The 8,883-nt window shown below is 40.7% G+C and overlaps 1 pseudogene; it reads left to right on the plus strand.

The window, feature by feature from the left end:
- The first annotated feature begins 8,416 nt into the window (after window positions 1-8,416).
- LOC124723404 lies at window positions 8,417-8,534 on the plus strand (annotated as a pseudogene).
- Window positions 8,535-8,883: the final 349 nt, after the last annotated feature.

Here is an 8,883-nt window from a genome sequence, read left to right on the forward strand (position 1 = left end):
ATACGAATACTGATTCGAAGGTTCTTGTGCTCCGTTTTCTGAGTTATCCCACAACACGTTTGACTTCGTAACTTTCGACTCTGTCTTTTATGGACCGGGGTTCTTCATCTCAAATATTTTCTCTTCTTTATCATTCCTGTAATTTTATATCTTTGAAGCTGTATTCTTATGTTTAAGACTGATTTGAAACTGCTCTCCATGTTAGTATATCCCATGGAAATCTCGTAATATTTTCGTAACTACTACATCTTACATCTATTGCAACCTACTTACTACAGCCAATCCTTGGTCTCCTTCTACAGTTTTTAGCACACCAAACTTCCTTCCATTACCAAACTGACGAATCTTTGATGCCTCAGGATGTGTCCTTTCAATCGATTCCTTCTTTTAATCAAGTTCAGTTTATTTTCTCCCTTGTTCTATTCAGCACTTCCACATTAGATATCCAATCTGCCCGTCCAATCATCTGTGTTCTTCTGTAGAACCATGTTTCAAAAGCTCTTCTTCTCTTCTTGTCTGAACTGTTCATCGTCCGCATTTCACTGGCGTGCAAGGCTACACTCCAGACAAATATCTTCAGAAAATATTTCTGAACACTTCGATTTATTTCAGGTACTATAAATCGTTTATATGATCATCGCAGAAACATTCTGTTTAAGTAGGTGTAGTTAGCGGCGGTGCCCTGAGATAATGGATGCCTGCTCTTATTAAAACTTTTCCTCAGCTGTACAGCAGCGAGCAGGCCAACCTTTGCAGGTTTCCATCCTTCGTGACTTCCATTTCGGCATGACGTTTATTTTTTTCTCATCTTTCTCCTCAGACAAGAAATTTCTCTGACGTGTGAATTCCTTTTTCTGTAGTGCTTTTTGGTTTCGGGCGTATCGCGTGAGTACTCACCTGCGAATCTTCTCCGGAGCTACTTTATCCGGCACGCTGTCCGTACGGGAAGCCTCACTGCCCCCCTCCCCCGTCCTTGCCCCTTCCGGGCTCTCAAAAATAAACGTTGCCACTTCAGTTAGGTCCTAGCGCGGAGACTCATTAGCCCATCGTGATAGGAATCCGTCTCGTCCCTAACAGCTACTCTGCATAGACCTTACCTTTTCTTGTTGGCTTAGGCTACGGTGCGCAATTGCACGAGCTTCCCAGGATATTCATTATCTCGCTAATGGGTCTCTTAATTAAAATGTTTCGTGACGAGACGGGTGGTTGGCGGCGGATCGGCCATCACGGGGAGGCTTATTTACAATGCAAATGGGGGGGAGAAATGGACGCGTATGGGCCGGTACGTTGTTGGTGGCACGATCATGTGACGCTCGACGTGACCGCCACTGTCTTTAATTGCACGTATCTGCCAGCCATCGGCGCACACGATCGCCTGCGTGGTTTGCGATGCCGGCGACACGCGCCTCGTTACATCTCACCACGCATTTGCGCCGGCCATCAGTTAAGTGCGTTACGCAACGCGCGGTTCCGCACTCCCCAGCGCTTAAGCTCGATTCAGACGGACGTCAACGGAAAGGAGCGGAAGACGTTACCGGAAATGCCACACCAGACGGAACGGCAGCACAGCGTCGCTTAGTTCTATACCAAACTATGAAAGTGACGTTACGAGATCTGTGATACGAAAGTTGGACTGTAGGACCAGAATTAAGGAGCCAGCAATCAAAAATTTATTAATGGCCATAGCAAAATTCATAACCGATGTTCTCGACAAAGTTTGTATGGTGATCTAGTGAGAAGTGAAACAGCGTGAAAAATTTACTCACTAAAAAACTCTGTAGCTGAAGAATTAACAATATCCACCAAATAGGTTTAATATGTTACACAGCACTTAAATGTGTAGAACACTGCACAAAACAGAACCTCATGTCACACAACAACAGATATACCTGGAAACGTCGGAAACGACGCATTCCGTCATGTGATTCTAAAATTAGTCACTAGATTGAAACACCGATCAGGAAACATCATGTTTCCCTATGTACACTATCCTCCAGGTACAACACTCTCCCTTACCAAATAGCTTCAAAATCAAGTGTATATTTCTCCTTCACTAAAGCAGACTTTTTCACCGTTAAAAGTAGGTTGTCGTATGGAAGTCGTGTGTTCTTATTTACGCACAGTGTAGTTTTTTCCTTTGCCCAGCTACTGTAAGTGTTAAATAATTTTTCTCTTTCAGGTCTCTGATCTTTTTTTTATGATGAACAGGCATGAGAAACGTATACAAGTTCTCCTGGAGCCTTTGCAGTATGTCACGAAAACAAACCAAACAATATAACAACAACTAATGAGACAAAAAGCAGAAAACAGTATTATAACATGAGTGAGCTTGGCGAGAATACGTTAGCAGACGACACCTACCCACGTCCTCCCCCTCCGCCCCCTCCCCCCCGTACCTCTTGCCAACGTCAAGTTCAATACATTCTTCCCGAGAAACACTGACGTTGACGCCCCGTTACGTTGACGACCTGTGCGAATGTCACAATTTGAAATGCGTTGTAGAATGTTCGACATTCTGTTCCGTCACGTGTGAGTCGACCTTAAGCCGACTAAACACGTCTGTGCGCCACTTGCGTAACAAATTTCCTGAAACAACGACGAATGCTCTGCTCTCCTTGGTGGTGAAGTTCCTTAGCGCGTCTTGATCCAGGTCAGAAGGTCAGGCGGGAAGCGTTGCAGCCGATCCCCGATGTATTCAATCTGTACATAGTGCATGTAGAAAAGAAAGCCTAGGAGAAACTTGGAAAAAGAATTACAATTTTGGGACAAGAAATAAAAAAAAAAGCTTCGGGGTTTAGCGGTGACATTATAACGCTGTTAGAAACAGAAAAGAACTTGGAATAGCAGATGATCGGAATGGATAGTGTCATGAAAAGATGTTACTATGTTTACCAGGAAGGTCTCTGAGGAGAGATGTAACTAACAGACGAGAGCATTTGAAACATGTATATAAGCTTAAAAAAATTAAATTGGTAATATATGTACATGCTTTTAGAATTATCAATTACGTAGGACAAATTTCATGGAAAGACATAAAAAACACGAACTGACAACGTTTAGTGATTAAAATTTTGTATATTCTGATTCGCAAGTTGAAAAATAACATGGTTTGTGGAGAAACCCTTTTCAGTTCCAAATTGTGTGTAACTACCTTATTTTGTGAGAGATGTGTGATGGTTCTTGTATACACGATGTTTTCCAGTACGTTCGAAAATGGGTAGTTAGTGAGACTGATGGGTTGATTAGTATTATATGTCTCACTACTTTTCTTGTAAAGGGACCCGACAATACCAGTTTCAGTCTGTCTGGAAATATCCCTTTTGATTGCGCTGTATTGGATATGCGCTTGAATACATTGCATATCTGCAAAGAAGAATAGGATTTTAGTACTTTACTTGATATACTATCAACGCCTTGAGAGCTTTTCTTATTGAGGGAGTTAATTGCATTTTTAATTTCTTTGGCAAAAAGTGAAGTGATTGTAATTTGTCTGTATGTACGTGGAATTACCTCTTAAAGCTCTTTCTACTGCTTTATCACATGAATTGCACCTGTCAATCTTCTGAGCGACTTCCAGAAAGTGATTATTAAATGTGTTGACTACGTGGCTGCTGTCATTTACAATTTGGTTGGTTTCTTTGATACCAAAGTCCTCAAATACTTTAAATGATTTCCAGGTTTTTCTTTAACTATTAGGAGATAATCTGAGCAGCCCTCTTAAATTGTCTGCAGATAATGCTGTTATTTACAGTCTTGTAAAGTCATCAGATGATCAGAACCAATTGAAAAATGATTTAGACAAGATATCTGTATGGTGCGAAAAGCAGCAAATAATGAAAAGCTTGAAGTCATCCACATGAGTACTAAAACAAATCCACTAAATTTCGGTTACACGGTAAATCACACAAATCTAAAGAATGTAAATTCAATTAAATGCTTAGGGACTACAATTGCGAAGAAATTAAATTGGAATGATTAGATAGATAACATTGTGGTGAAAGAAAACCAAAGACTGAAGCGGGTCTACCAAAGAGATTGCTTACACCACGCCTATTCACCCTCTTTTGGATTATTGCTGTGTGGTGTAGGATCCGCATCAGGTGGAAGTGATGGAGGACATCAAAAGGTTTAAAGAAGGGCAGTTCGTTTTGTATTATCGTGAAATAGGGGAGAGAGTGCCACGGACATGATGCGTGAATTTGGGTGGCAATCATTAAAACAAAGGCGTTATTCTTGTGGCAGGATCTTCTCGTGAATTTTGAATCACCAGCTTTCCCCTCCGATTGCAAAAATATTTTGTCGTGTCCGCCTACATAGGGAGAAACGATCATGATGACAAAATAAGAGAAATCAGAGCTAGCACAGAAATATTTAAGTGTTCGTTTTTCCCGCACACTGTTCGAGAGTTCAAAAAATGTTCAAATGTGTGTGAAATCTTATGGGACTTAACTTCTAAGGTCATCAGTCCCTAAGCTTACACACTACTTAACCTAAATTATCCTAAGGACAAACACACACCCCCATGCCCGAGGGAGGACTCGAACCTCCGCCGGGACCAGCCGCTCACGTTCGAGAGTGGAACGGTACAGAAATAACTTGAAGGTGCCGAGTACTTGATTTTGAATTGCGGAGTAATCATGTATATGCAGATGTAGACATTGTTCATAGATATTTAAATTTATTATTTGAATTACTGGTTTCAGATATTATAACTTTTTAGTTTTAATAACTTTCCTTAAAAAGAAGAGCGGTAATATAGCACTTTCAGTCCACCATCGTTCAGATGGGCGAGGCAATGAAATAATGGTAAAGTGAAGCAAACTGTTTACAAAGAGTTTATGACAATTTTTGACACACATCTAGTTTAAGGATTTTCCAACCCTTGTAAACAACTACGCATGGTACTTCACTGTTTTTATTAATTGACAATATAGCCAGCATAGTTGTACAGAGTTTGTATAAATTCGTTGTTATCTTGCTTGCGCACGTACAAATATTTTAAATGCCGAAACCGCTCTGTAGTCCACAATTAAATGTAGCCTTTTAACTGAACAATCTTTCAGAAATTTCTATTATCTTTCTTAGAATATATTCAACTAACTGGGCATGAAACAAACAGCGGTTAATAATTATAGGTACACTTGCAAACATATCACGTCAATGACAGTTTATGAAAAGAAATGTGAGGGTGATGTGGTGACTTCCCATCGAGTGAACAAAAGGTGTATTTCCAAACCTTTTGAAAAACTCTAGTCAGCGGGAGTGTTTCATTCTTTTTTGTGTTGTGGTCTTCAATAAGAAGACCGTTTGATGCAACATTCAGTTACTTGAACCTGTTTACTGCAGTGAAACCTTAAGTCTATAAATACTGTAGAGGGACTGTTGATAGACATGTAGCTGGGCAGTGTATATAAACAGACTAGATACTTTGTCTCGTGCACACACATGAATGCCATGTTTCTCGATATTTGCTAAATATGGCTGACCTGGTTGGGATCGCGACTTGTGCAGTGATAATAAAGGATAGTGAAAGAAATCAAAAGAGGAGACATTGTTGGAAACGTGGACTGTTTGTGGAGGGGCATCATTTCGGCTGTAATTTACTTTCGACTTTGAAAGTAGAAGACAGCATGTATTTTTCAACAAGACTCACTGATACTTAGTATTTTTTGACCAGCTCTTCGCTAAGTAACTTTTTAATGTTGCGATTTTTATACTTGTAATTACTAACTTCCCACAAACATGATGCTCCGTGAAAATCTTCAGTTAACTGCAACACTTTCTCCTTCAGCCACATCTTGATAAGTGATATTTAATAATACGAAAAGCAAAAACAACAAAATAATAAAAAACCAACGAAGCTTTTTCCACGTCGAAAAGAGAATAACTGGAGGCCATGTCTACCAACACGCCCACACTACGAAATGCAGCGCATTATAGTATGAGAATTTTCTCAAGTCTGCCTCTACAATTTTTATCCCCCTAACGTCTCTACATCATATCTAACGATGTGTACCACTACCCGATCCCTTCTTTTATCCAAATTGTGCCAATTTTTTTTTCTTTGCGATTCATTTCAATGCCTGTACAGCAGTTTTTCGATCTACGAGTCTAAGCTTCAGTATTCTTCTGCAGCACCATGATCCAAAAGTTTATATTCTCTTCTTGTCTGTACTGTTTATCGCCAATGTTTCACTTTTATGTAAGACTACGGTTCAGAAAAATACTTCCCTAGAAGAATTCCTAACACATATATTTGTGTTATATGTTAGCATATTTCTCTTTTTCAGAAAAGTTTTCTTGTTATTGCCAGTCTGCACTTAATGTTCTCTGTATTTATGTCGTAGTTATTTACCTACCGAAGTTGGAAAAGCCGTCTACTGCTTTTAAAGCCTCATTTCCTTCTCTAATTCTCTCAGCATCGACTGAATTAATTCGAACAAAGTTCATTACCCTACTTTTACTTTTGTTGATTACAAAATGTTGTTAAGTGGTATCTGCTGTGACTTGCCATATCATTTGAGTGTGAACTTCACAATATTCTTCTGGATAATTTATGATTTAGAAAACGTATATATACAGTGAGGCGACAAAAGTCATGGGATAACGATATGCACATATAAAGATGGTGGCAATATCGCAAACACAAGGTATAAAAGAGCTGAGCATCGGCGGAGCTGTCATTTGTACTCAAGTGATTCATGTGAAAAAGCTTCCGATGTGATTATGGTCGCACGACGGGAGTTAACAGACTTTGAACGGGAAATGGTAGTTGGAGCTAGACAAATGGGACAGTCCATTTTGGAAATCGTTAGGGAATTCAATATTCCGAGATTCATTGTCAAGAGTGTGCCGAGAGTACCAAATTTCAGGCATTACGACTCTATACGGAAAGCTACGGCCAATAGTCTTCCCTTAACGACCGAGAGAAGCGACGTTTGTGCAGCGTTGTCAGTACGAACAGACAACCAACACTGCGTGAAATAACCACAGAAATCAATTTGAGACGTACGACGAACGCATCCGTCAGTGCAGTGCGGCGAAATTTGGAGTTAATGGGCTATAGCAGCAGATGACTGACAAGAGTGACTTTGCTAACAACAGCATAACATCGCCTTCAGCGTCTCTCCTGGGCTCGTGAACATATCGAGTGGACCCTAGACGACTGGAAAACTGCCAGATGAGTCCCGACTTCATTTAGTAAGATCTGATGGTGGGCTCAAGTGTGGCGCAGACCCCACGAAGCCATCGAGTAAAGTTGTCATAAGGCACTGTGCAAGCTGGTGGTGGCTCCATAATGGCGTGGGCTGTGTTTAGGCCTACATGGAACGGACTGGGTCCTCTGGTCCAACTAAACCAATCATTGATAGGAAATAGTTATTTTCGGCTACTTGGAGGCCATTTGCAGCGATTCATGGACTTCCCATTCCCAAACAATGATGGAATTTTTATCGATGACAATGCGCCATGTCACCGGACAACAGTTGTTCGTAGTGGTTTGAAGAACGTTCTGGACAATTCAAACGAATGATTTGGTCACCCGTCACCTGACGTGACTCCCATTGAACATTTATGGGACATAATCGAGCGGCCATTTCGTGCAGAAAATCCTGCACCGGCAACGCTTTCGCAATATTGGACAGCTATAGAAGTAGCATGGCTTAATATTTCTACAGGGGACTTCCAGCAACTTGTTGAGTCCATGCCACGTTCAGCTGCTGTACTACGCTGGGGAAAAGGAGGTCCAACACGATATTAGGAAGTATTCCATGACTTTAGTCAGCTCAGCGTATGTAACCAGTCTAATATTTTTTTAAAAACCTCAGTATATTTTATACTGGCTGTTAATTAGATCTCTTCTCAGGATTTTGTAATTTTTTTCATCCTGTATAATTTAAAGGACACAGAGTGTCGCATTAAGAAATCCAGAGAGTGTGAACAGCGAAACAGTATCTTAGGAATGGGGAATGGAGAACTATTTCCGCTTCTTCGATATAAGATGGCAGATCATTTATATACAACAAGAACAAGAAATGACCCAACATCGATCCCTGCGGTACAGCTGTAGTGATTACAAGTCTGTCGCAGAGATCGATAATGAGACTCCTCTTGTTCTCGTTTTATACAAGTGATCTACCATCATACATCGACAAAGCAAAAATAGTTCTATTTGATGAAGATTCATGTGTTATAATGAAGCCTAACGGAGCAACTACAAGATGTGAAAGTATTAGTAAAATTTTCTTGCAAATTAATAACAGGTTCTGTGCAAAAGGACTTTCACTAGACTTAGATTAAACGAAATACATGCTTTTCTGTACTGCACAACATCTGAACACCATTAGAAATAATACATGAGAGTAAATCATTAAATGAAACAGAATATTCTGATTTTTAGTTGCCTTATATTTATAAGGGCAACGGCCTTGCCGCAGTAGATACACCAGTTCCCGTCAGATCACCGAAGTTAAGCGCTGTCGGGTGTGGCCGGCACTTGGATGGGTGACCATCTAGGCCGCCATGAGCTGTTGCCATTTTTTTGGGTGCACTCAGCCACGTGATGCCAACTGGGGAGCTACTCGACAGAATAGTAGCGGCTCCGGTCAAAGAAAACCATCATAATGGCTGGGAGAGTGGTGCGCTGACCACACGCCCCTCCTATCCGCATCGTCAGCTGAGGATGATACAGCGGTCAGATGGTCCTGATGGGCTATTTGTGGCCTGAAGATGGAGTGCTTTATACCGATAAGAATAAACATAGAATCAATAAAGGCAGCTCCTATGGTCGTGTATGATATCTTGGCCCAACTGTATAGTGTTTGGAAGGGGACCATGTACCCAAGGAATGGAAGAAAAATGTTATTACGTCAGTCTACAAGAAGG

The sequence above is a fragment of the Schistocerca piceifrons genome, chromosome X (genome assembly GCF_021461385.2).
Source record: "Schistocerca piceifrons isolate TAMUIC-IGC-003096 chromosome X, iqSchPice1.1, whole genome shotgun sequence".
In the NCBI taxonomy this organism is placed as follows: Eukaryota; Metazoa; Arthropoda; class Insecta; order Orthoptera; family Acrididae; genus Schistocerca; species Schistocerca piceifrons.